The sequence below is a fragment of the Anomalospiza imberbis genome, chromosome 3 (assembly GCF_031753505.1).
Source record: "Anomalospiza imberbis isolate Cuckoo-Finch-1a 21T00152 chromosome 3, ASM3175350v1, whole genome shotgun sequence".
In the NCBI taxonomy this organism is placed as follows: domain Eukaryota; kingdom Metazoa; phylum Chordata; class Aves; order Passeriformes; family Viduidae; genus Anomalospiza; species Anomalospiza imberbis.
Window position 1 is genome coordinate 37,228,362 of NC_089683.1, and position 26,390 is coordinate 37,254,751.

The following is a 26,390-nucleotide window of genomic DNA, read 5'->3' on the forward strand; positions in this document are numbered from 1 at the left end:
GGGAGGACTAAAGTCATCACTGGAAGTTTGTATGTATACTAAAGATTCTTCTGACAAGTATGAGTCATATACTATCTGCTATTCTTGGCTCTAATGCAGGCCTGCACAATGAAGTTTCTTCCACCAGGACCAAAAGTCCTCCTTCAGAGAGCAATCCTCAGGAAAAAAGCACAGCAAACAGGTGGGCATATTTTAGGCATACACTAATTTCCCTATAAATCAATGGACAAAAGCTCTTCCTTTCTCCAGTTACAAACCCAGAGCCAAATCACCTCTGTTTTACAATCTCATCAACATTGCTCAAGTTACATACACACCAGAGCAGATTTTGTCCTTGGGTGCACTGGGAGACCAGATCTCCCATAAATAAAAAAGGAAACAATCTGTTCACCTTCACTGAAGTGGGATGAGGAATATCCCTTTCACCTAAACAAGGAGACATATGTGTAAGAGACAAAGGGAAAATGCCACTAATTTCACTTCTTCAGTTTGCCTCTCCATTAGGAAAGACTCTTATGTAACTTTAAAAGTTTTTCAGGCTTTTAAGGCTATTTTATGCAGCTGTAGATCAGAAACTTCTCTAAGCTAAAAGTATCAGCTGTCAGCTTAGAGAAGTTGCTGGTGTCTACTTCACTGTCTTCCATCCTGTTTGATAAAAGTGATCAAGGGTGCACTCTATTGCCTGAATTTGTCAGTCCCTTTTCCTATTACTTACTTCTTTACCTCAACACTGTTTTCACAACCATGAGGTGAGATGCTTCTGCTGAGTTGTACAAAGTCCAACCCCATCTTTAGCTTAGTTTGTTGTTGACTGGCTTTACCCCATCAAGCAGATTATGGTCAGCTTCATAAGCACCAACACTGGCACAAGAGAGAATGGGGCAAGTCCTGGCCAAGGACAAGGTAGGAAGAGAAGGACAATGAGCGGTCGTAACTGGGACTGGTGTAGGCTGCCACAAAACCTCTAGTCCCTGACGCGTACCAGAAGACATCATACAAAAACACCACAAGTGCACATTGGGGCATTTGACACGGAGACATTGCAATATGTGTATCCAATGTTCTTATCTTGTTATGGCATTGTGTTGATCACACCAGAGGACAGACCTCACAAAAGCACCTGGCAATACAATGTCACTTATTCCACAGTACTGGGCGTAGATCATCATTTGTTACTGTGGCAAGTGGACCAGCAGCCACCCCAGCCAAGCTGTCACTTTGTCTCTCCTGCCACCTACTGTACTGAAAACCAAAATATGTGTCATCAGCTCATGTGCATTTCCACTTGTGTTTGGAAATACCAACCTTTAGTTCTTCTAGAAATGCCACTGCATGCATATGGGAACTCCCTGCTATCATCACTCCTCCAGCAATGCTATCCAGTGTTTCCTGATGAAGGCTAACTGCAGCACTTGGAGCTCTACTTAAATTCACTAATGCTTCAGGGTTAAAATTAGCATTAAATACCCAAAATTCTCCAGAGTTTAGAATGCAAACCTCTCTCTCCTTTTGCCCCATGGAGAATTAATAACAGAAGATTTATTTTAAACGATGAACAGGCTATGATACCCCACAAATCTCTGCCCCTTAATTTTCTATTACGTCCAACGATGTCTCCAACACTCACAGGGGGCAAAACCCAGCAGAAAAGTAACTTCCCACTGATCGCGTGATTGTTAGCCTGCGGGCAGGGGTGAAACTCCTGCTGCACTTGAGCTGCACAACTAAATCAGTGTCACCCAAGAACAGACCTGCCCCATGCCAGAGTCTGCTTCAGACCGTGGCTTACCCTTGTCCTTTTAACCTCTTGCTCTCAAAATGCCATCTGAGCAGGTCTGGCTGTGCTACCCATAACGTCCTCCCCATGCAGTCCCACTGCCTACAACATCACTGGCTGCAAAAAGGGCTTCACTGATGCTTGTGTCCAAGCAGTGCATCCTAGGAGAAGAATTCTTTAAACATAACTATCGGGGTTCTGCCATCCTACCAGACACCATTAACCATAGTGAACAGCATGGAGAAGGGCAGCAATGAGTCTGAGCTGATCCAGACTAGTCCAAGCCCACCACAGGGGCTTCAAACCCACTCACAGTACTATGTGGAAGCCAATTAGCAATCAACTCAAAACCAAACAGAAAGATATCCCATGTAAATTCTCCCAGAATTATCCCATGCCATTTTCCCAGAATGCACAAGTTTATTTTTTCAGTATTTTATTATTAATTTTGAAAAGTATTCAAATAGAAAACAACAAGCTGAATTTTGTAATAGAAATCTCATTCCTTTCTAGTAAGAAGCTACCTTGTAGGTGCTGGTTTATTTTCCCATGTATGGTATTCCCTTTTACATAATCAACAGCTTGGAGCTCTATGACAGCAGCTATCTTTGATAAAAGGAGTATTCTGATGAGGGAGGAAGGCATCCAACACTTGCATGATCCAGTAAGCAATCAAATGTATTTATTTATGCTGTGACCACAGTAATCAAGAGGTATTAAAACGTGGGACAGAGCATCAGTTAAATGCATTTTAAATCTGATTTTTCCCTGGTTGCAGTAAGGAAATTGTTGACTAGCAGGACTCTTTAGGGTCTTTACAGGCTGCAAAAAGTGAAGCAGATACAGAAGATAAATTGCTCCACTCCTGCTAAAGCAAGTCTTACTTTTGCAAGTAATAGTGGGCCTTTCATTTTAGCACTTAAAATTTGATCAAGTGAGAAAAAAAAATTAATATAATTCCACTCACTCCCAGATAAACTTCTCTGAAAAATGAAGATATTTCTTTTCCTTAAACAAATCTGACAAGGCTATAACTAAAAATATTTTTGTAACACACAGAGTTCTGTATGAACACTGGAAAACAACTGGCAAGAGCAATTGGAGTGTCTAATCCCAGCTATTTAGCTACCAAAATGCATCAAGAGCTGTGATACATCCACTTAAAACCCAAATATGGCTCACAAATAGCTATTAAACATGAATGAACTTATCAAGAAGCAACAGTATGTTCCCATTAATTGAACAAAGGCTGCAAAGAGGTTAAAAAAAGATATTTCTATAGCATCTGATCAGAAGTGACTTTTGCTGACACCAATTTAATTTATAACAAAATCAAGGCAATAAACTAAAGGATCACATTAGCAGTTAGTAATGCTACAGGAGCTATCAGTGAAAAGCTAATGAAATGAACAGAGCCTTAAAACAACTTGATATTTTTTAACACAGACTTGAAAACCTGCTACTGCAAAGGCACTGTCAGAGGATGCTTGGACATCCTCGCTAGCAACTTTCAGACAATTTTTAAGGCTCCCTAAGGATGCTCCAAGGAAATTCAAGAAGGCAATTTTATACACAAATGCTGTCTAGATTGATGTATCACTTAACAAACCTGCAAAGTTTAATCTCCGAAAGAACTTCTACCTTTGTTGTGCTTGACCACGTGGAAGGCAAAGAATTTAAGCTTGTTTGGTCTATGGCCAATGGAGACTTTCTAACAGAAATGGAAACTGGATGATAAGCAGCTAATAATCTGCTCCCAGAGTTTCCCTTGCTTTGAGAAGAGTGAAGAGACTGGGAGATTTCGGAACAGATTCTACAAACAAGCTGTTAAGAAAAGCCGCTATCCAGAAGGCTCGACAGGAGGAAAAAGGAAGCAGGGAAATCACAGTTAATGGGATTTGGCTGCATCTAGGAAACAGCTAGGTTTCAAATACATTACAAACAGTCCTGCACTTCACTGCTGCATCAATTCATTGATGGATGAGAAAAATGTACATAGATTTAAAGCTCCACAGAAACTTAAGATTGATCTGTTTAGAATAAATCTTGTCTCTCCCCTGAAATGCCCTCTGGATGAACACATGACAAAGAAGAAATTGCCACCACTACACTATAACTTCTATAATTTTCTGTTAGGGGGAACGCAGGCTAGGGATTTATTTATTTTGAGGTTATTTCCTAAGCCCCATAAATGGATGCTAGCCTCATTCACCTTAGATATCACTGCAGAGTACTATAAAGTTTGCCTAAATTTTCCAAGGGAGAGAATCACTATCCTGTCCCATCAAAAGGATAATGTGACATCAAACATAGTGGGTTACCTTTCTCCTAGTGCATCTCTCCTTGGCACAATATAAGAAGGTTGAGCAACCTCATCAGCAGGAGGTTCTCAGTGCCTCCCTTCCCAAGCCTTGGTGGGGACTTCCTGCTCATCCTCCAACCTAGGAGGGAGAGAATTAGTAGTGTAAAGCTACTAAATGAAAGCAAAATTGCCATAAACAATGTCCTCTACCCTTGCAAACCAATGCCAAGCACAAGATGTGATTCAACACGTATGAACTCCATACTTATCCCTCCTCAGATCCCAAAGGAGGCAGCGCCACAGTACATGCCAGGAGGGAAGAGGCCAGCAGCAGCAGAGAAATTTCTAGTCTAATCATGAGACAGACAGAAGAATGGAAACTATAGGAGAAGTGAGATAAAAGAATTAGGGGGCTGATAGCATCAACACACTTTAAGAAGAAGGAGAGGAAGTTGAGCGGCTGTGAAAGAGGGGGAAGGAAGAGTAAGGCTGATTTTCCCGATAGACAGGTCATAAACAGTTCCCGAAACTTGCCTAGTCGGGCTGGTTGTCTGACGTACAGATGCAAAAAGCAACACATGTGGCATCTTTGAAGCGGAAAAAGGAGACGTTGAGGACTGGGGCACTCTGTAGGGGAATGAAAGACCTACAAGTCTTCTAAGTGCCATAAATAGAGATGAGGCTAGAGCTTTCAACCAATAATGAAGGTGAATAGTTAAAAAAGGAGTTTTGCAGAATTGTCCACTAAGACAAAAATCTTAAAAACTGGCTCTTCACAAATGCCTTTTCTTTTGGAAATCCCACACCCACTGCTGAAAGATTAGCTATACAGAGTGAGAATTTAACTGGAATTGCAGCTCTGGGTAACAACAGGAAATGTTGCTCACAGCAACAGAAAATGTAGGATGATTAGATTTTTGGGAAAAAAAGGAAAGAAAGTTACAGTAACTATGCAAACAGAAAAAAATAACAGTGCTGTCCTTCTCCAGGACTTTTCCAAAGATCTCAGAACAATCTACAGCCATTCCCCATTAAAGACTGTGCTGTGCTATGGCCCCAGCTTACTGCACCATCTAGGTCCCAAGCCTGGCTGTACTCCTCATCTTCATAGTTCTGTCCCTCTGCTGATCCTCACACCAGACATCAGCTGATGGTCAGGGACCCCATAGGGTGTTTGGGCCCTGCAGGATCCCAGCTGGGACTTGGGGCGTTGCCAAGTGCTCCTTGTACGTAAGTAGTGAGGCAGCCTCATCAAGAGACAGACAAGACAAAAGGTTTTCACCAAGTGAGAAAACTCCATGCACAGAAGGCAAGGCCCTCCCCACACTGAACGTGCTGTGCTCAGCGGCGCAGCCCAGCAGAGCAAGCGGGCTGGGAAAGCCAGCCGTCTTTCAGACAAAAGTGTAAAAAAGCAGCAGGAGGAGAAAAAGGGAAAGACAAGGTCAAGTTAGAGGGAGGCAAGCTCCAGACAAACCCTTCCCTCCCCTCCCCAGAGGAAAGCACCTCAACAGACACTGCTGTGGAGTCAGCACTGCAGAAGATACTACTCAGCAGGGGAACACGACATGTTAAAATACAAACCCTTGTTTACATGCTCCCCCAAGTTCCTTAACTGTTGCTGAGAATTTTAGGAAATACTTTGCATTGGACTTGTTTTATTGCATGTTTCCTACCAATTTCCAGTTCCGGTTTCTACTTCTATTCTTAATTTTTAATCACTGCTGGGACAAAACAGTAACATTTAAATATTGCCTTGCTAAGAAAACTGGAGTAACTGGGAGTTATATTAACAATACTTAAATAAAGTCTATTTAAAGGTTTGAATGCATCTTGTTAGAACACTGCATAAATTAACCCAACCTAATTCTCTAGGCTGTAACAAGATCTGAAAAGCTCCAAGTTTCATGTTCTCTCTTACCACCCACTTAAAAAATGAAAACTAACATGCTGGGGTTAGCTTAGGTTGTAAACGAAAACAAAATTCACATTAAACTGAATAAATGCAATTCACTCCTTGATGCAACAAAGATGATGCCACAACCAGCTCAAAACCACAGCAAGAAGAGATTCTCTCCCACCCTCTCCAAGCACATCCCGCCTTGTTTTTGCTGTTAGTGATGGCCCCCCAGCTTGTCTGCTCAGGATTCTTAACTGCTCGCTCCATCCCTCCCCACTGTCTGAAACCATCCCTGGATGGAGCAAAGCGTGCCCTGCTGCCGCTGGGCTCGCAGTCTCCACCGTACCGCTTGCACTAGCGGCCAGACAAAGCAAACTCCAGTTGCATCACGGAGCAAACTCATTTTCCAGCAACCTCCCAGCCCGGAGTTTACCGCTACTGTAATCCGGTGCTGTCAACAACGCCGCCTTTGTTGCGCGCCCATGTGCGCCACTCGCTTGCTGGCCGGGTTGTTGTTTTGAGTGTTTTATGGTTATTATTATTATTATTATTTATTTTAAGAATTTTTGTTTTAAATGAGTAATCTGTTTTTGAAAGATTTCTCCTCCGTGCTGGCTCCACCCTGTACTGTAAACGAGACATTACCTTATACAAGAATGAATCTGCTGCATTCCTCTGTCTAGCTGCCTCGCAGCATATTTCCTACGATCACAGCAGCCCCGGCAGTGCATGCTCTCCCACCCCTTCCCCCCACCTTTTTCTCTTTTTTCTTTCCCCTTTTTTTTTTTTTTTCCTTTTCACTGCCTCGCTGTGTTTTTGTGTAAATGATCTCACATGACTCAACAAATCCATCTGCCTGGAGCAGGCCAAGTTTGGAGCCTTCCCAGGAGGGAGGAGAAGAATTGCTTTGTGGAAAGGACCTGGAGCTTTGCCCTTTCTCTGGCTCAAATTACCCGCTTGTCAGGCCTGACGGATTTGGCTAAAAATAAAAGGAAGCGGGCCGTGAAAAGGAGATGAATGAGCTCAGCAGTTCCTTAGATAACATGGGGTCTGGTGTCGCCCAAAGATCCCAGAGCAGGAACTTCAGATGCTGGACATATAAGTGTGGTGTTGCAGCCTCAGTGAACCTGGCTGCTTGAGAACCAAAAAAAAAAAAAAAAAAAAAAAAAAAGGCACAAAAAAAGGCAAAACCAACCATACGCTGCTGGAAATATATGGATTAAAGACACTCAGAGCAGGAAAACTTCCTGCTGTAGATTTGGGCTTGTAAATGGAGAGATTTATGGGGTTTCCAGAGGGGAAAGGGGGTGTGGGGGGGTGTGGCAGGGGGCCGTACATGATGTCAGCCTCCCGCCCAGACCAGGGAGCCTCTGCATCCTTCCTGCAAATGCCTGCCCAGCGCCCGCAGCGGGTATTAAGCACTTAGTTTGGCAATGTAATGACACACTGCAACAATCTGTAATGCGAGGCAGTCAGCAAAGCCCTGGCTCGAAAAGCTTTTTCTCCTAACCATTAACCATATGTTTGGCTCCGCCACCGCCCAAGTGAGCGGGTGTTCCAGCGCACCATCTGGTTTCTATCCACACAAGCAACTGCAAAGCACAGAGTATTTCCCTCTGGAGCTGTGTCTTCCTCCCTGGCCCCCGATCCCCACACGGCTCCCCACTCCTCTGCTCCCCATCTTTCTCCTTCCACCCCTCTCCAGCAGCAACTTCACCTCCCTGTCCCACTAATGGCTTGAAGGAGTGGCGACCACAACCACCCCACCAAAGGTGCAGCAGAAGAGCTGTCTTGTGCTGCTTCCCGTGAGTTCACATGCCTACACACGCACAGAGGGACTGCATCCCTCCTCACCAATGTCTGGGGTATTGCATTAAAAGATAAGTGTGCTCTTGAATGGTCCAGGAGCCGCTGCAGTGTCCATCACATCTCGCTCACGCACACATGCGCACAGCAAGTGTTCAGTTTGGATTACATCAACTCTGTGCCGACACTGCAAAAGGACTTCAAGAATGTACCTAACGACAGGAGGACCAATAGCAGCTTTATCTCCTGCTCTCAAGCAGGGCTTTCTATGCACATCAGGTGTTGATCTCCCATCCCACCAGAATAAGAACACTCTGCGGGGACAAAAAGCAAGTACAAAAGGAAAAAGAGAAAGATAAATGGAATGAGAGTGTGCAGAAGAAAAAGGAATGAAAATATTTACTTTTCCTGCGATAACTAAACAAGCTCTTTCTGAAATGATAAAAAAAGCTTTCAAGTGTTATATTTTAGAAGGCCTTATACCATATGTTTGCTTTACAATTTTATGAATTCTAGCTACTATTTATGTTTTTAAAGCACTTCCATCATTCCGTTTGTTTCTGAAGTACCTATAGGACATCAGCAGTAATTTTCCCTTCAGGTTGGCCAATTTAAGATTAATCATGACCTATTGCAAGTAAATATTCAGGGATGCAAGCAATAGGATATTCAGCAAATCCAACACTTGCTCCTTTAAAGTAAGTTTATATTCTGCAATGAGTCACACATACAGTGTATATCCAAGTTACCAGTGCTACAAGGGGGAAAAAAAAGCCCATTACATTTGCAAATACATACAAATCACAGCTGTAAGTACCCAAATGCTTATACCATGACTTGCTTCTATGGCTGGATATTGATTTTTTTAAATAATGTGTCATTATACTGATGTTGATACAGCAACTAGCTTCCTGGAGTATGCAATTTAATACTAAAAAGAAGCTGGCTTTAGGAAATACCAAATCCACACCCATTCATATCCTTTTTAAACATCCTTCTTGGTCATGACTATAGCAATGCAAAGCCACAACTGCTTTTTTCCTCACCTTGCACCCAACGAAGAAAATGCACTTGCCAGTTAGTAACAGCTCTGTTTAAAGCAATGAGCTTTGCTGATCTCAATAAAATACTGCAGAACTTCTTCAACTGTTGGTAGAAACCAAGAATCTACATGGGAAAAGATGATGCATATTTTTCAAACTTCCTCCGTATGAGAAATCAGTCAATGAAAAAGCACACCATAGGCCCATATCCCAGAACCAAACAGGTGTGGGGAAAACCATATGCTTGTGAAAAGCCTGATGACTTCACTAGGATTGCTTAAGAAGATTGAGGATAGGATCTGTTCCAAATTACAAACGTGGAGTGCAATTAGCACTGTAAACTCCCCCTGCCTTCATTCTACACTCCCCTTGAGTGAGGGAAATAATTAAAATTATTAAAACTGTAAGAGGTGCATTTTAGCTATAAATTTACTTTTTCTAAAAAGCAGGATCTAAATATGTTAAAGTTCATTGCTTCAAGATAATATGCTGCAAACATTAGTAGTATGCTTAAATATCACACATTAGGTTTCCTACAACCATGCAATAAGAAATTGTCTTCACACACAGAAAACAACCAGCAGTCATTCTTTAAAGCAGTAAAGGTCTAGATCTGGGTCTTTCAGCAGATAATGATCTGCTCTGATCCAGAAATCCTTTTAAAGGGGCAATTCAAGGGAAATATTCGTGGATTCAGGGTTCTGCAGGCTGAAGGGACTGCTGATTATTTGACCCTCTTCCATGAAACAGGCATAGAGCTTCCCGCCTACATCGATGAAGCTGTAAGAGCTCGAAGGAGAGAATCTCCTAGGGTTAAAAAAAAGCCCATTAAAAACCCCCCCAAAAAAAAAACAAAAAAAACAAAAAAAACAAAAAAAAAACAAAAAAAAAAAAAAAAAAAAACAAAAAAAAACCAAAAAAAAACCAGACTCAGATACAACAGCCTGACATAAAGGAGGAAGCTACTGCAGCCCCAGCATCACTCCCCAGCACTGGGCGATCACCCATATCCTCTCATCTGGTCTGAATGAATTAACAGCCAGCTACTGGGTCTTGTTATACCTTGTCACCTTCCCCTACTCCTCAGCCCCTGACAAAGGGCCACTGACAGCCTGAAACCCAGCCAGTTTTAAAGCATAATAAAAAGTGGTGTCACATTATTACCTGAATCCACTGAGTCCTCCTGCCAACAATGATGTTTATGCAATCACATTTTTCTGTTTTTAAAAACTTCTCTCTTGCCTCATTGCTCTGTGTGAAAAAACAAAACAAAAGAGAAAATTGATTAACTGCAAGCAATTATCTATTATTTGTGTTACAGCAGTTTTGCAGTAGATATTCAGGTCTTTTGTTTTCTGCCTCATCTCATAAAAACATTAAACAAGAAAAAGTCTTTTCCCCAAAATCACTAATAGAAGCAAACAGATACCAGTTTGGAGAGGCAGATGAGATACCACAGCCCACCACTTGTAGAGCTACACAGGAGAACACAGCTCTCCTATGCCCAAATCCTCTGCCCTCTTCCCAGGCCATCCTGACTGGCAGCACCGGGATCAATGCCAAGCAGACAGTGCCACCAAAAGCCGAAATACAGAGGGAGAGAAAGCTAATTAAATTTCTTTCAGTATCCACAGCAAATACATGCCACTAATAACCACAGCAGTGATGTAAAAATAATACTTGCAAAACTGCATTAACAGTAGATTACTTAATCATAAAGTTTCTCCACACTCTGTACCTACAACATTATTTAAGTAGTGACTCCACTTAAAATTCTCAAAAGGGTCTTTTAGTGTCTGTGTTTACTCCTCGCTTTCCATATTAGTAGCTTTAAGCTTTAGTGTCAAATTCTCCTGCCAATATACTTCATAGAAGACATTTAAATAAGGAAGAAAAAAGCCCGTATGGTAGAATTCAGCTGAAGACACAACCTCAACCGCCCCATCCCCAGCCTCTCTGAGTGGCCAGAAGACACAAGCTAAGTAAAGGAAACAGGATTTTCAGTACTGGAAATGCCTTTAGTATTTCACTGCTTTCTCTGAAAGCTAATTTAAAAAACCCTTCATTTAAAGAGATGCAACTCAACCGTGTGTACATGGTCCCTTGCCTACCTTCACAAGGGCATACACAATTAAACCCGGACAGAGCACAGGTTGGGGGATATGGCTGCCATACCCTTCCTGCATTTCAGGGCTCAGAATTTTATCATACTCTGTCCATTGTTGACATGGATGACTGACAGAAAGTTTTGCTGCAAGATTTTGGTCACAGCAGTCTGATTGAGACATTCCCAAAAAAGTGGCTGGAAAGACCAAATTCTCACAATCTCTGGAACAGAGTTTAAACCTGGGTTTAGCCTGATGCCACACAACACAATGAACACAGCCTAGTCCATGGTATGGCAGAACAGAAGTGACCACTACCTCTGGCATCTGCTGCCAGGGTAGGGCCACCTCCCAAGCAAGGAGGGTCTCCTGATCCAGCCTGGAGTCATCTATGCTCAAAACAGAGCAGCCAAGATCTGGGCCAGGGGATGGCAGGGTAAAACATATCAGAACAAGAAAATTCACTTAATGGGGACAGAAAACTGGAAGCTTGGATGGGGAAAGAGCAAGAATTGGGGTTAGGCATGGAGGACTGCCTGCTGGGTGTGCAGCTGCAGCACTGCTGAAGAACCATGTCCAAGATTATATGATGCCAGTGCACAATGCCATTTGTTTGCTTCCTGCAAAGTCTTTGGTGTACCACAGGTATGTTGAAGAGAGAATGCTGATGAGTTCAAGCACTCACCCCTGAGAAGGGAGGGAAATGTGGCAGGTGAGCGCTGCCTGCTAAAGCTGCCTTCACTCTTGGCACATGGGATGTACCTGAGCTGTGCATCAGGGCTTCAGGGCAAGAGTGCATGACAACTCTAACAGCTGCTGGCAGCAAGGATGGCAGCCACCCTGACACTCCCTGCCACCCTCTCAGCATCCAGGCAGATGAGCTGTGCCTTGGAGAGCTGCCATGCAGCTCCAATGAAGCACTACACCAGTCATTTAAACTCAGTATCCCTCAAGTGGCCATTAACAGTGAATTCCTAACCAACCTGAAAACCTGGCTTCTCTCAACTAAAAGTAATGAACAGTCATAGCAGAAGGGAACTGTACATGAAACACTATGGAGTATAGAGATTTCTCAGCAGCAAGGCTGAGATCCTCAGGATCTTTTGTCCTTTTAAGTCTCCTCCTGCAAAGAGAAGTGGGGCTTCCCAAACCATCTGTCAGATCCTGAAGCCTGACACTTGTAAACAGAGTAAGATCATGAGGAAATGACAAACTTCTTCAGTAGGATTTGAGTACCATGCCATAAATAAAAATTTGGGCCAAATATGGGACAGCAGGGAAAATCCAAGATGCTGAATAGGGAGTTTGCCCAGGGTTTGCAGCTACAGCTGGCAGCAGGCAGGCGACTTGCAGAAAGAGAAGAGTGTGACGACATAATCAAAAACTGTCCATGCATTTACAAGATCTGCACAAATCCATTTTATATCAAGAGTGTCAGTCTGAACTTATAGAATCATAGAATGCTTTGGGTTGGAAAGGACCTTAAAGATCAGCTGCAATGTTGCAATGTATTTTGTGCATGAAAATAAAATTACCAGTTAATAGCTGAAGCTTCCTTGGATATTATGCTACCTTAGACATTAATAGCTTATAACAGAGCACAGGTCTACAGTCAACCAAATGCACAACACAGGAAGACGGACCTTAAAGGTAAATAATTCAAGACTTGAATTCTTTAAGGTAAATAATTCAGGGCGCTAATGAATTCACTGACTGTAAATAGGGAGTTCCACTGTGAGGAACTCTCCAAACTGCCCTACATCCAATCCTCAGGAGTGCAGAGCAGAAAACTGTTAGCAGAAACATGTCTCAAACACTCCTGGCTACAGCAAGACTCAAACACAAAAGAAGTCTTGGACTGGAAGAGATAGCTTCATAGACTGTGACCATGGGCTGCTGAAAAGAATGTGTACTTTCAGAAACACCACTTGGGCAAACAGTGAGGTGGCTGTGACGCAAGGAAGCTGACCCATGTTGCATCCAACAGAAGCATTGGGAAAGCCCTTCAAGGGTAGCCAACATAGTAGTTTGGTGTAGCAGTGCTAAAAACTCACAAGAATATGGGTGAAGCTGTAAGCCCTTTGTTAAATATGACACACTCTAAATAAAAAGAAGCCAGACAACCCCCCATGTCGTCCTCACTTCACAGTCTTTCTTCTCTATCCTCTTTGACTGAGTATTGCCAAGTCCTTTTATCCACACCTGGGAATTCATCCATCAAAAAGCATTTCAGCCAACCAAATCTCATCAACAAACCACAGGATAAATCCTCATAAATTCTTAAACTACCAGCAAGTGTCAGTATTCCCAGCTTGCACTCTCTGGTACCAAGGAGCTGTTTTGCAAGTGGCAACTATTCCTGACCAAGCAAAAAAACTCTACCAAAGTCGAGATGCAGCCAACTGTCAGTCATACAGTGGTGTTGCTGCAAAAAAAACCTCAAACAAACCTACCAGGATTTTTATACTGTCTCATACTCTAAAAGTAGTATTTAAATCCACCCTAAAGTTGCCTCACACCCTCTTACGAGACGCACATGAAACCAGACTGTGGAATAAAATCCCGCCTTTAGCCGGCAGACAAGGGCACGTCAGCAACAATAGCCAAGGCGCTGCAAGGTTGCTGACGAGCCTGGAAACACGGTATGGGAACATGCCTGTGGATCTGCAGTCAAAAACACAATTGCTGTTCTTGCTCCATGCCCAGTGGAGATAGAGATCTCATCGCCAGCAGAGATCTGGGTCACCACAAGGAAGCTGGAGTTATCCCAGCACCATCATCTTTTAGGTAATGCTCTTGAAAGGGGAAACAAGTATGTGGCAAGGTTTCATCTGATGAGGTGCTGGTTATAAACAAAAACAGTAACTGGGGGTTTCGTTGCTCCTTGGTGATATCATCCAGAGGGAAAAAAAAACCCAATGAATTTCATCTGATGTCTGGCATTCAAAGTGCTTTGCAGAATGAGTTTGCTGCAAATGCAAGGCTCAGATTGCAGTTTCTCAAGAGCTGGCAAATGCACCTCGACTGACAAAGTCTTCCCCCTCCTAAACAGCAGGCTAAAAAGTATTTGTTTGCCTATTTTGTACATCAAAACTGAACACCCAAACCTGGAGAAGGAAGACACTAGCAAGACAACACTAGAAAGATAATGTTTAAATTCAAGTATCAATTTTAAACATATGATGTTTGTGAAAAACAGATATCCTGAGTCTCCACACAATCAAGTAGCTGACTATCCAGGCACAGGACTGAAAACCAGTTCAACTTTCCAGTCTCTGCTAAACAGAACTTTTGTAATCTTCCCGTATGCCATTTCCTTGTTTACATCTCACAGTACGGGAGTTCAACTTTTGGAGAAACATGAATGGTAAACCTAGAAAGTGACATGTGATATTATTTACAGAATAGGAAAGCACACTGTTCACAGGAATTTGTAGGCGCACACATCCCAATCCTGTTCCTCAGTTCAACACCCACTCCTGAAATCCTGTACCAACCAGATTAGCCGATGTACACATGCCTGCACTCTTGGAGAAACAATAGCCTCTTTCAGTCCATACAGTCTTCTGAAGAACCAGGCAAAAACGTCATGGGAGAAGTTAGGAAATATCTGCAGAAAACAGCACACAAGATGAAAGGCAGAACAAGCCTTTTAACTTGCACAAAGTGCATAGCATGGAGGATAAGCACAGAACTTAGTTACCTAGCCCCTGTTCCAAAGGGATATTTTTTTTTTCCCAGGATGGAAAAGGGGATTGTTGAAACAACCTTGAAAAAACCAAAAAACCAACCACTGGGACAGTGGAACAGCTCCCTTACAGACAGACCATTGCAAGCAAAATTCAGCTCCAGGAGCTGTGGCAGACCTGGGAGAAAATACACGCTGCCCTGAAGTGCCAGGATCTCCGGCAGACAGCAGGGATCCTGGCTGGCATGATGAGCCCTCCTGTCCCCAGCGCTCCTTCCTCCATTTCCCTCCCAAACACTGTTGCTACAGAAGGCACAGAACTATTTTTTAATTAATCCAGCACAAAGTTTGAGCTGCCTCAGGGTTAAGTGAAACATTTTCTGTCTTTACCCACTATGGCAGAACCAACTACAGTGAAAAACACTTCACCATAAGGCTAGGGAATTGAGGACAGAAAAGAAGCTGCAAGAGAGTCGCCTCTGACCTCTCAAAATTTTGCCTCCAGAACATGCAAAAATAAGAAACTGAATTTTTAATCAGCTAAGAAATGGGGTAGGGAGACACTCTTGGTAAAACTGTTGTTGTGAATATCACATGAAAGGCCTTATGGAGTTTTAACATCCACCTTCTGTTCCAAACTGTAGGCCTCCAAATAACCTATCAGAAAAAATCCAACTACCCCCACTTTCAGGAAATCACTAAGCACTGAGAGACATTTAAAAGGCATGCAGTTCTACAAATCCTTGTTTCTCCTTTCACAAGGGGCTGTAACTCTTGCAGGAAACACATGCTCCCGTAACAAAGCAGGTATTCGCTGCATGTACTCACACTGCCTATTATTTTTTTAATCATCTGGTATGCATCTTCCTAGACATGCTTATGTTAGAGGAAATATTAGCATTAGGTCTGCAGAAGAACACTGACTACCTGTTCTGCATGAACACCGTGAAGGTTAATAGTGGAAATCATGGCTTGAACTCTGCCTCTGCCTTGTGCTGAGCAGTCTATACAACCACTGCCATTTTACCACACGTGTGCTTCCTCTCTTCAACTCATGCTCATTCTCTGCAGTATTTTACTACACAGTTCATCAGGACAGTATTTTTCAGACTGTAGGAGCAAGTCAAAGCATATTTTGATGTGTCTGATCACACAGAGACGATATGAAAATGTGAAAGCTGATCACAGAAGAAAGAATACAAGTTGCTTTTTTATTTCACAGCTCCAAGAGTCAGAAAGGGTGAGCAGAACTCTGATATATACCAGATGTTTTAAAATAAGGTGGAAGAACTAGTGTCATGAAAGCTTCCTGACAGCTACCAACTGGCCTAGCTATAGTGAGCAGGCTTGTTCTGCCTGTGGAAGATTACAGGCCCAATGGAATGGGAATATTCACAGCCTTCATGCACCTGTATAATCCTACTCTGTTTTCCTGAAAATAAATTTGACAAGTCCATCACTACTATGTGAAAAAGCCTCAAAACTGAATAATTTTGTTACATATACAAAAAAGTTGGGTCTGGAGCATATCCATGGTTTTGGCAAGCACCACACTTAACCCAAGAAATGAAAGGGCAAATTTTTTTCATTTGTTTCTGTTTCTAGCAAGTCTTGAGTCCATTTCCCCCATTTTCTTCTGAATTTGTGTTTGGATATTAAAAGAAGCAAATAAAAAAGGCTTTCGCCTCAGCCACAGCCCTCACTGCACTGGGTACTCTACAAATACATATGGAGACTTCACATCCTAAAAAGACAATTTTCACCTTGTTACAAGATCGGAGGTTCTTTTGTATTTCAATAAAAGGAAAATTTCATCATTAAAACAAAAAGAAAAGAGGAAGGAGAAAAAAAAATCAGCCCTGCAGAAAAGCATCATTTCAGAGTAACAGGAATATACATCTATCACTTAAATTGGCCCCTTGGGTGAAGCCCATTGCAGAGATCAAAAGTCTTTTCATGCACTTGGGATAAAGCCTGGAGAGTTCAAAACACTGATGAGAGTGGACATCACTGTTCTTGACTGCATGGTGTAGGGGTGCATGAAGGCAAAACTCACACAACAGTCATAATGTTTCCCAGTATGAGAAACCCCAGGGGCTTTGGGTACCACACACGAGAGAGCATTTCAGACAGTGATACAACTCACTGATGACAGGGAGACTGGTAACATTTTTTGTTGGTGACTCTGCAGCTCCTATTTCCACAGCCCACACTGGTTCAAAAAACACCACAGGACATGCATGACGAAAAAATGAGTATCTCAGGCCAGGGTCAGATAAATACACACCAAGGTGAAGCAAGGTGACAGCTGGCATTGTTAAGGAATACATTCAGGGCAGGTAGCTCAGTCTGAAAGCCGCAGGTTGTGCCCTGGGTAGCAAGAGCACAAGGCAAGAGGCCACAAACTGGTGCCATGGACCCCTTGCACAACAGAAGGCACAGGGACTAGTGGTGCCAGCCAGGTGACTGGACACTTGGAGACACAGCAGGAGCCAGTGAGTCAGCAGGAAGACCCTAGACTACCTCACAACAGACTGGAAGTGCAGGAAAGGTTTCCTTTGTTTCTGTGGGGCTCCTGTTTCTGTGTTACTGCACCATGATTCAACTGCTTTAAAGATCCAGATGTCTGGGGAAACCTGGTGCTGAACTGGTAAGGAAACCTCACTGGACTGTGTGAGCGTGGTGTGAGTAGGGAGGTGTGCAGGGCACTGGTCAGGTTACCGGAGCCGCCCGCTGCCATGGTGCTTCGGTCCCAAGCACTGGAAGTGGTGGTGGGACTGTGCCTGCCAACAGTACACTCTGAATGATCCCACAGGAACATCTCTCAAGCCTCCCATGTCCAACCCAAAGCAACTTCTTCACTGAACACCACCTGAATTCTTTTTCTACATATTGTTTATGGTAATAAAAAGAGGTTTTGGAGATTTACCTAGGGCTTGTGAGGTGAAGGGATATATTTCTCACAATAGAGTTGAATAGCATCGATACCTGTTTTCTTCTCATATTTCCTTGTGTACATACACTGGCCCCTTCTTGCAGCCCAGCTTTGCCTGAGGTATAAGAATTGTCAGCTCCTGGGAGGAAATCACTGCCTCAGACTCACACTGAAATCACTCTTTTTCACACAGGACTGTGGAGACAATCCTTTGACCAATAAATAGCCCACCTTCTTCCTTACTGCTCCAGATGGATATGAATGAATAAACTGCACTCTTTCTGAACACCATCTTCTGCCTTTATTGAGTACTTCAGTCACTGCCAGCTGCACCTCCTTGCCCTACGAGGCATCAGTTAAGGTTGCTGGGTCTGATTTCCATATCCCCTGCTATAAGTCTCTTTGAGGGAAAAAAGGTTGGATGCTATTAGCTCTCTAAGAAACCATGCATTTAGTCCATAACCATGGGCTCCTGAAACACAGCTGTTATGTGCAAATCTCAGTTTCTGAAATTTTCTTTCTGCTGCCTCATTATCTTTACTACATGCCAGCAGAAACCAGAATCCCCCCGCAGGCTGAGGGAGGAAGTCTTTATGTTTCCAGCTGCATCTAACTCTGGCTAGTCAACCAGATGCAAAATATTGCATCAACCTGATGCTCACTTCAAAGTTTCAAAATTTTCCTCTTACAGCTGGGACTAGGTGCTTGTGGTTTCAGTTACCACAAGGGAAATGGAATCTCACAGCCAACACTTCAGATTACTTCCCAACACTGCCGGGCTGCCCTCAAAAGAAAAACAACCAGAAGATATCATACACAAAATGGCTTAAATCAGACACTTAGAATATGCTCTGTAACACACAAAAAGTGCAACTAACTGAAATAAATACTGAAGCTCCCTATAAATCATCATTTTAATCTTAAGAGTAGGACAGGATCCCTTAAAAGTAGCTCTGGCAACAAAGTTCTGACCACTAAACTAAATCCTGCAGGTGCTGACCTCATAACATAGTTGCCTTCCAGCCAGACTGTTCCAGTTAAGCAGCCTTCCATATTTTCATCAGAATCTATAGACTGAAACTCCATTTTTTTCAGTAGTCATGCACAGGAAAAAAAAAATTCAACTTGCCAATGAAGAACAAAAATACCAGATCAACGCATATACAGTCTTAGAATAAAACTCTAATCCCTCACTTGCTCAGAAATCTCTTTCAAAGAAATGTTTGTGCTAAAATTTAGATTTGTGTTCAACATTAATCTTAGGGAATTTAAAACAGAATGTACCAATTTTAAAAGGTTTCTACATCCTTAATGAATTCCTAGAACCCATAGACAGAAATTAAATAGGGGGAACCTACAGTGTTGGCTAGACATATTTCAATATTTGTTACCATAGAAACAAGCCAGTAGATTTAGGGTTTGGAGTTATCCTTGCTATAAAATATTAAACTTCTTACAGTTTTTGCATATGTATATTGTGGCAAGAACACTGTCAATCCTGATGGAGCCCAAAGCATCTTAATTATTTAACAGGATTTTAGCTTTTTTCCCCCATTTTTCTTAACAGAATATATTTTAATGTATTTTTTCCATGATAGACTTATTTTAACATCTTCCAATAGGAAACACTTCTGGCTGACAAAATAATATACAGGAAATGAAGACATGTTTTTCCTCAATGTTGTGGAGAAGTGGTAAATAATAGGAACACACATATAGTCTAATAAACCAGATTCAACAGTAACTGTCAAAATTGCACCAGTTAGCACTTGTGATGATTTTACCAGCTAAAAGTACATTAAACATTATACTTCATTTGAAAGACAGTTCAAATTTGGTGGTTTTGTTTTCAATCGTAGCAACGGAGAAATGCTCAAGAATGAAAGTGACTGAGATAACATCTCGATACTTCAACAGTATCAAATACTTCTGGCAGATGCCTGAGAAATGAAACAAATGCCTTGTCCTTTCACGCTTCAGAGGAGCATCAACAGCTGCATTCAAGTCACAGCGCAACCAGCGAGCAAAACATCAGCACTTCCAACAAAGTGGAAGAACAGATGCTTCCTCCAGCAACACTCCTTCAAAAAGTAAGGAGAACACTCTTGTTTAGACAGCTTCAGTGGTGAAGGGGACTCACAGGTCAAGATACCACCCAGACATGAGCTCAGCTGGGAGCAGTGGAGAAGGTCAATACTTGGGCAAGCCCAAGCCCACTGCCCCTGGGACTGGATGTATGCAAGGGATTTTGACCCTGATGTTTTCACAGCCAAAACTGGCTCCACGTCGCAGCCCTCGCTTTTTGTTTGGATTCAAGAAAATCTGTTTACAGATGACTCAACACAGTGAAAAAATGAAAAACTTCAGAGTAAAAGCCATAAACCACACAGTTGTTTCAATACTGTATTCCAGCACCGAAGTGGACAAGGAAAAACACCTAAAAAAGCAAAGCAAACCAGAACAAAGACAAAAACTGAGCAAGACTGAAACACCCTCTTCTTCCAAGAATTAAACAATACTTTTTATGAATTGTAAAGATAAGCAGTGGAACTGCCATTTCCTAATGCTTCTGAGGTCAGTCTCCTAGCCCAGCTTCTCAAATAGCCATTTAAATGTACACAGTTCTCACACGCACATGCATTCTATAATTTTTAAAAAGCCCTACAGCTCAAGTCTCTAAAAAATAATGGAAAAACTTATTATTGAAGGCTTGCAAGACAACCCTTTAACTACTGGAAAATCTTCAACACTTCAGAAGAGGAAAATGGTAAGATGGCTTAATTTTAAATGAGTAAGAATTTAAATGTCACTTCCTGCATGTGACCTCGATCTGAATAACCTTGCATTTTTGTTTTCTTTGGTGTGGTTAACAGTGGAATCTTTGTGGAGTACATTTCTATGGCATTTACACTTGCATGTTTATGTTCGGCAACTCCTTTGCATAATTCTGAACACAAAAAACTCATAAAGTGACTTTTCCTCTGTAAAGAAAAAGAAATATCTAAAAAGTAGCATGCTACTAGGACTTTCAAAGAAGGAAGGGTTGGAGAAAAATTATCCCAAAACTCAAGGGAAAAAGGCAAAACTTCTTTAACTGACAGCTGATGTGAGGTACTATGAGTTTATTTCATCTGAGCAGTTATGTACACACACTAAAGGCAAAGCAACACTATGTACTCTAAAGGAGTTCACACAAGTCCACACAGGGCACCACTATCAACCTGCAGTCGAGAAGTGGGAAGTTATTCACATGTCTCAGTAAGTCATGGAATGGTAAGAGACGCTGGCAGCACATGTTGCCAAAAATAAGGCATTGCATGCACGCATTCAAATCCAGAGTATAAATCCCCTTGTCACCCTCTCGTAGGCTCTACAGACCAGGTTTGTCCCATAGGAAGCACTACTGCACTGGATACAAGAGCCTCAAGTCTTTCCAATTGATGCTGCAGGTGTCAACACCTCAGCACACCCCCTCATCCTTCTCATGAAGTGTTTTTAAGCCAGGGGCTGGTTGGGAGAATGGCTTAAGAGACATGATGTGCCTTTTATAAAATTTTCTGTAGAATTCATAGATATAAGTAAAATAAAGCAGTCTACGTATGTGCTGCAGGTGCATCTTGGAACAAAAGAGCTCTTATTTGTAGATCATAGAATGGTTTGGGTTGGAAGGGACCTTAAAGATCACCTAGTACAAGGTCCCCTGCCATGGACACTTTTCACTAGACCAGGTTACTCAAAGCCCTATCCAACCTGGCCTTGAACACTACCAGGGATGGGGCATCCGCAGATTCTCTGGGCAACCTGCTCCAGTGCTTCACCAAACTCACAGTGAAGAATTTCTTCCTAATATCTAATCTAAACCCATCCTCTTTCAGTTTAAAGCCATTACCCCTTGTCCTACCTACATTCAAGAAGGCCACTCAGCTGATATCTCTACCTTGTTTTGTCTAAAAACCAAAAAAAAAACACCCAAAAAACCAAACGAGAAATGCATCCATACAGTGGTGGCATTTAAGCCATTTGACAAACACCTCTCCAATGTAAGCAGCAGTTTTCGGTGCCACCAGGGATGGCTTGGGTTGCCCTCCTGTGGTGGCAGGACAGCACAGAACCAGTGCCTGCCCAGCCCATACCTGGGTTCTGAACAGGGGCACTCTGGCAACGGGTGACCCAAAAAAAAAAAAAAAAAAAAAAAAAAAAGGGAGACATCAAAACCTTTGCCCTAGTGCTGCTGAGAGGAAGGAAGGTGTGCTCCAGTTCTGGATAACATGCTCCATTTTGTCTGCTTAAAATACCTGTTTTAGAGAATAAACTGGGATGATAAAACTGGAGATTATGTTTCTTGTAACTCAAGAAGAAAATTAATTTCACCCAAATAAAAATTCACTATGTGTAAAAAAAATACTCTACACAAAACACAATTTACCCAAAAATAATTCATCTCCCTTTACACCAGGAAGGTCAAGAGTCCATCTGGATTAAAAAAGAGAATGGACATGAGTTTCCCATCTCAGCAAGACACTGGAAAAGAACACAAACATCTCATGTCTCTCTAGTCTTGACCCAATAACTAAGGGGTGAAGATACCACTGGCTGTCAGGATGTTGTATTTGCCATTCGAGGTGGGGCAGGAGTACTGCTCCTTCCTCTTGTTCCTCGTCACCCAAACAAAGGGAGGAAATTGGGGTATACGGACAGGGATCTGAACTGGCACAGAAATGCATGCATCTCTTCCAATATTGGAAGATTAACGCGTGAGAGAGTTGATGAATGGGAAGGATTAAATATAGAACCAAAAAATAAGCAAAATGATTAATTGCTAGAAAAGGAAACTCATGATTTATAGAAGAAAAAAGAAATCAGTAAGGCTTGGGAAACTGAAGGGAATAAGCAGCAAGTGAGCTGCAGGGTGAGACCATCTGGTGCATAGTGCCACGGCAGCACAGAGCACATACCCACAGCTTCAGTGCCCCTCTTGCCTTCTCCCAGCCTCAGTGCATGCAGGGCAGACAAAGCAGAAATAGATAGTTTAGAGGTTACTGGATGAAAATAAGTGATTTTAAAAACAAGATGAAGTTGGTTTTAAATCATATCTTATAGTCTGAAAAGAAAATGGTCTCTTAATTAAATGTTTCCATGTGGTCCCGCAGTGGGCTGGTAGCTATCACAATCATGTCCTTGCATTCTAAGCTTTCTAGAAATTTCTAAAAATAACTGGATAGTTCTTTAACACTGTTTTCATTTATTTTATGAAGAAATTGAAGTAATTTTTAGCCTATTTATTTTTCATTCTGAGTTATAACACCTCAAGACCTTAATGGTAACCCATTCTTTTGGTCCTGCACTTCTTGGTTTTGCAACTATTAAGACAAACTCTTTTGCAGTCAGCATGCAACCAACAGGCATCCCAAAGCAGCATAAACCTGAGGAATAATCCAGCACCTTAAAGGTTATTATGATCAGTCATTTGCTTGGTATCTTGAATTCACTTGCTTTTGTGAGGAAGAAAACAGAGATACGCCATGAAACTGTAAAAGCACTGTATGTTTTAGCATGGCACCTGCTTGATTTTTTTTTAACTTAATGGCATTTTAAAATAACCTACAAAAATACTTTTTTCAGTTAAAAAAAAAGGTACAACCAACTACATCCTCTTTGGGTTATGCCCATGAATGAGCTACTGTCTGCATTACAAACAAGCACCTGGACCAACTCATGGGCATCCAGCAAAGTCCACTGGTTTCCTTTCAAAACACTAATTTACAAAAGACAATGTCAAATCCCAGCCTGTGAGTGGCCTTGTTATTAAATACAACATCTCAAGAGTGGAAGGGATGAGGTGCAGGATGCAGAGAGGCTACTTGCCACAGTGGAGCCCAAAGCAGCTGTGCTCTGAAGAGGGTATTCAGACACTGAGGCAAATAACTTTTCATACTTTTCTGACGGTCCTTTATGACATACTGTACTACAACCCCAATTAAGAAAAAATTCTGTGCTATCTTCAGAAGATCTTACATTTCCTCACACAAATCTTTATGTGCACATCCCCTTTATGCCAAATACTTCCTGTATGGAGTAAATGGCAGGACCTGGATTTGCACAGCCAGCCAGGAAAGAAGTGGTCTGAGACTGTGGGGAAGCATCAGCACCTCTCAGTCCTAGAACAGTTTTCTTATTAAACAAAATACCCCAACATTGTAGCAGGGACCCTTCCTGTCACTTTTTGTTTCATCTGGTCTAGGTCCCACACATCCTAGGAAAAAGTTTCTCATCCTTCACTACCCAGAGGGAAAGGACATGCTCGGAAGAGCAGTCACTCTGTCACCAACACATCCAAGAGGAATTCAAGCTTTTGCAAGAGGGCTGAGATAAAACTCATCACCGTCTATGCAGCTTTCTTTGCCAGTCACTCCCTTTTCAGTCCCCTGCAACTTCTGAACTTCGCACCATTCTCTTTCCCCTACATCCTCTTAGAGTTGTCTTTGGGATGAGGACACTCAGCAATATTTCAGAAGGCCTCCAGTAGCTCCCCCTTCCACCCAAGAAAGGGCCACATAAAGTTCAGTCAGGGACACATTACTTTGATGCATTTTTCTTGCTGAGATCCAGTTCCCCTCATTAGCCTTTTGAAAGAGCACCTTTCATACAACATGAAGACAATATGAAGAAGATTCTGTACACTTTTCCCTATACAAAGGCTAAGATCTAGGGAGATCTAGGGGAAAAGCACATGTCATTACCTGTGGTGAAATTTTTCATGAAGAGCAGTTATAAAAATTTTTGAGAACCTGATATATATATATATATATATATATATATATATATATGAAAAAATTAACACACAAACTTCTATTTTCAAAAACCACACCATTCTCAGTTTAGTGCTGCAGGCTACAACAGTCTGTTTTACAGTCAGTAATGCAACACAGTCTCCCTATTAACTAAATAAATTCCCATATTTGATTCAGTGGGAATATGTTGCTCTAAACAAAATATATAAGGCAAGAAGGTTTACTTAAAATGCCAAGTATTTAAAATTAACTGACAAGAAAAATAGGGACAGGCATCATAGATTTCACAAAAGGGCAGCTATAACAATAACTTACGCTGAAGTAGCCAAAAGATGAAGCAATAGAAAATTGGAAGCAATTAACATGTAATATTCAAGAAATATTAAATACATACTGAAGACTCAACACAGTATTCACACAAAAAGATGTAAAGCAGTGATGAAAAGCAGATACTTTACATAATAAGTAACAAGATATTTCAAACATGGCCATAAAAACAAAGAAGACTTGTACTGCCACACTGAGAAGAGCTGGCTGCAGAACTGCAGTGCTGATAACCTAAGTAGGGAGGGATGGGGCACATCACCCTCACCATCAGAAGAGGAGGTTAACAGCCCTACTCAAGCATCAACAGCATCTGCTTGCTGCCAGCCCAGGGGATACTTATGGCTTTGGTAAGTCCTATTCCTCTCAAGAAACAGCTCTGGGTAAATCCAGGAGAACCACAACCTCTGCAACCAGGAGAATCGCAGCACCTGATCCATGCCCACTCTTGCTGCTCTGTGAAGCCAACTTCACCCTCAAGGTCTGTCTTGACCCAAGTAGGTATCAACACTGGTATCTCTTCTGGCACCTCCTGAGGTCACGCTCTCCAATGGCTTCCCTCAAAACAAGACATCATAATGCAGTTTCGCTACCTCCACAGATCAGCACCATCCTCACAGCCTGCCAGCAGGTTTAAGCATACAAAAGCTTAGCCAGCATTCAGACCCAACTCCATCTCCACAAGTTTAGTTCGTCCAAGGCACAGAAGAGGGACTCAGGCATATGAGCGGATTTTATGTAGGCTCTAGAAACCAACTTTTACTTCTATGAGTATGAGACTTGTGTGCAGCCAGGCAAACCAGGATTTCTCCACATGCTCTACCCTTTCTTTCAGCTGATGCAGAGGAGGACACAGTAAGCACCCCAAGTGCATTATTTGCTTATCCAGAATCACAGTGCTCATTCTCTATATCAGGAACGAACACCATCTACCCTCCAAGCCACGCTTCTTGCTGCAACAAGCCCCCAGGCCTCAGTGAGCCCATTTATAACAGAATCACACCTCACAGCTCCTCTCTGCCCTTGTGCAACTCCTTGTGCATTTTCCAGGGCTTTTGAGAGCTGGAGTTCTCTGTTCATGCTCCATGGGGAAAGTCAGGAGCCTGCCAACCGCTTCAAAAAGAGACAGCAAGAAGCCTAATGAAAATGAAGTACTAGGTTTTCTGTCACAAGTTTAGGTAGAACTTCAAAATGACAAAGGAATTATCCACCCATCGCAGATGCAGATGCCAAGAGAGGCTTTTCCTTTGTTTTTCTCCTATGCTAATATTTCAAGAGGATGACACATTATTTAATTTTTTTTTTAAATGAACTGTCATGGTCTTTGAAGTACCACCACACTTACAATGTGGGGCCTGGCAAACTCAGATGAAAATGGCTAATGAATTTCAGATTTTTTGTTTTGTTGCTCTTGTGTTTGATGTTGAAACCTAAAAATGTTGGAATGCGATTATTATTCTTGCATGATAAAGGCTGTTTCTATCGCAGCCCTGAAATACTGCAGGGGATACACACAAAATGCAGAATTCTATTACTTTATCATATCAAGACCATGAAGTTGTTACCTGCAGAAAATCAATTCCTACACAGTAGTTATTACAGACCATTAATTTGTACAAGGAGAAGTGCATTCTCTCTGGATTTATAAAATTTGCTTCTAATATTACAGCCTTTTGTCTACTTGGAAAGGATGAGGAGCATTAAAAAAACCCAACAACACAA

At 42.1% G+C, this 26,390-nt stretch overlaps 1 protein-coding gene across 5 annotated transcripts in view; it reads right to left on the reverse strand.

Moving 5' to 3' along the window:
- Positions 1-26,390, reverse strand: part of BACH2 (BTB domain and CNC homolog 2) — a 187,616-nt gene that overhangs the window by 133,909 nt on the left and 27,317 nt on the right. For 3 of the 5 annotated variants that reach the window (XM_068184041.1, XM_068184046.1, XM_068184040.1), the window contains exon 2: positions 9,990-10,076. The gene's annotated coding sequence lies outside the window, so the exon portion shown is untranslated. Of the gene's footprint in view, positions 1-9,989; positions 10,077-10,254; positions 10,283-26,390 lie in introns of those variants that run through there. The other 2 variants (XM_068184042.1, XM_068184048.1) reach the window with 2 other exon arrangements.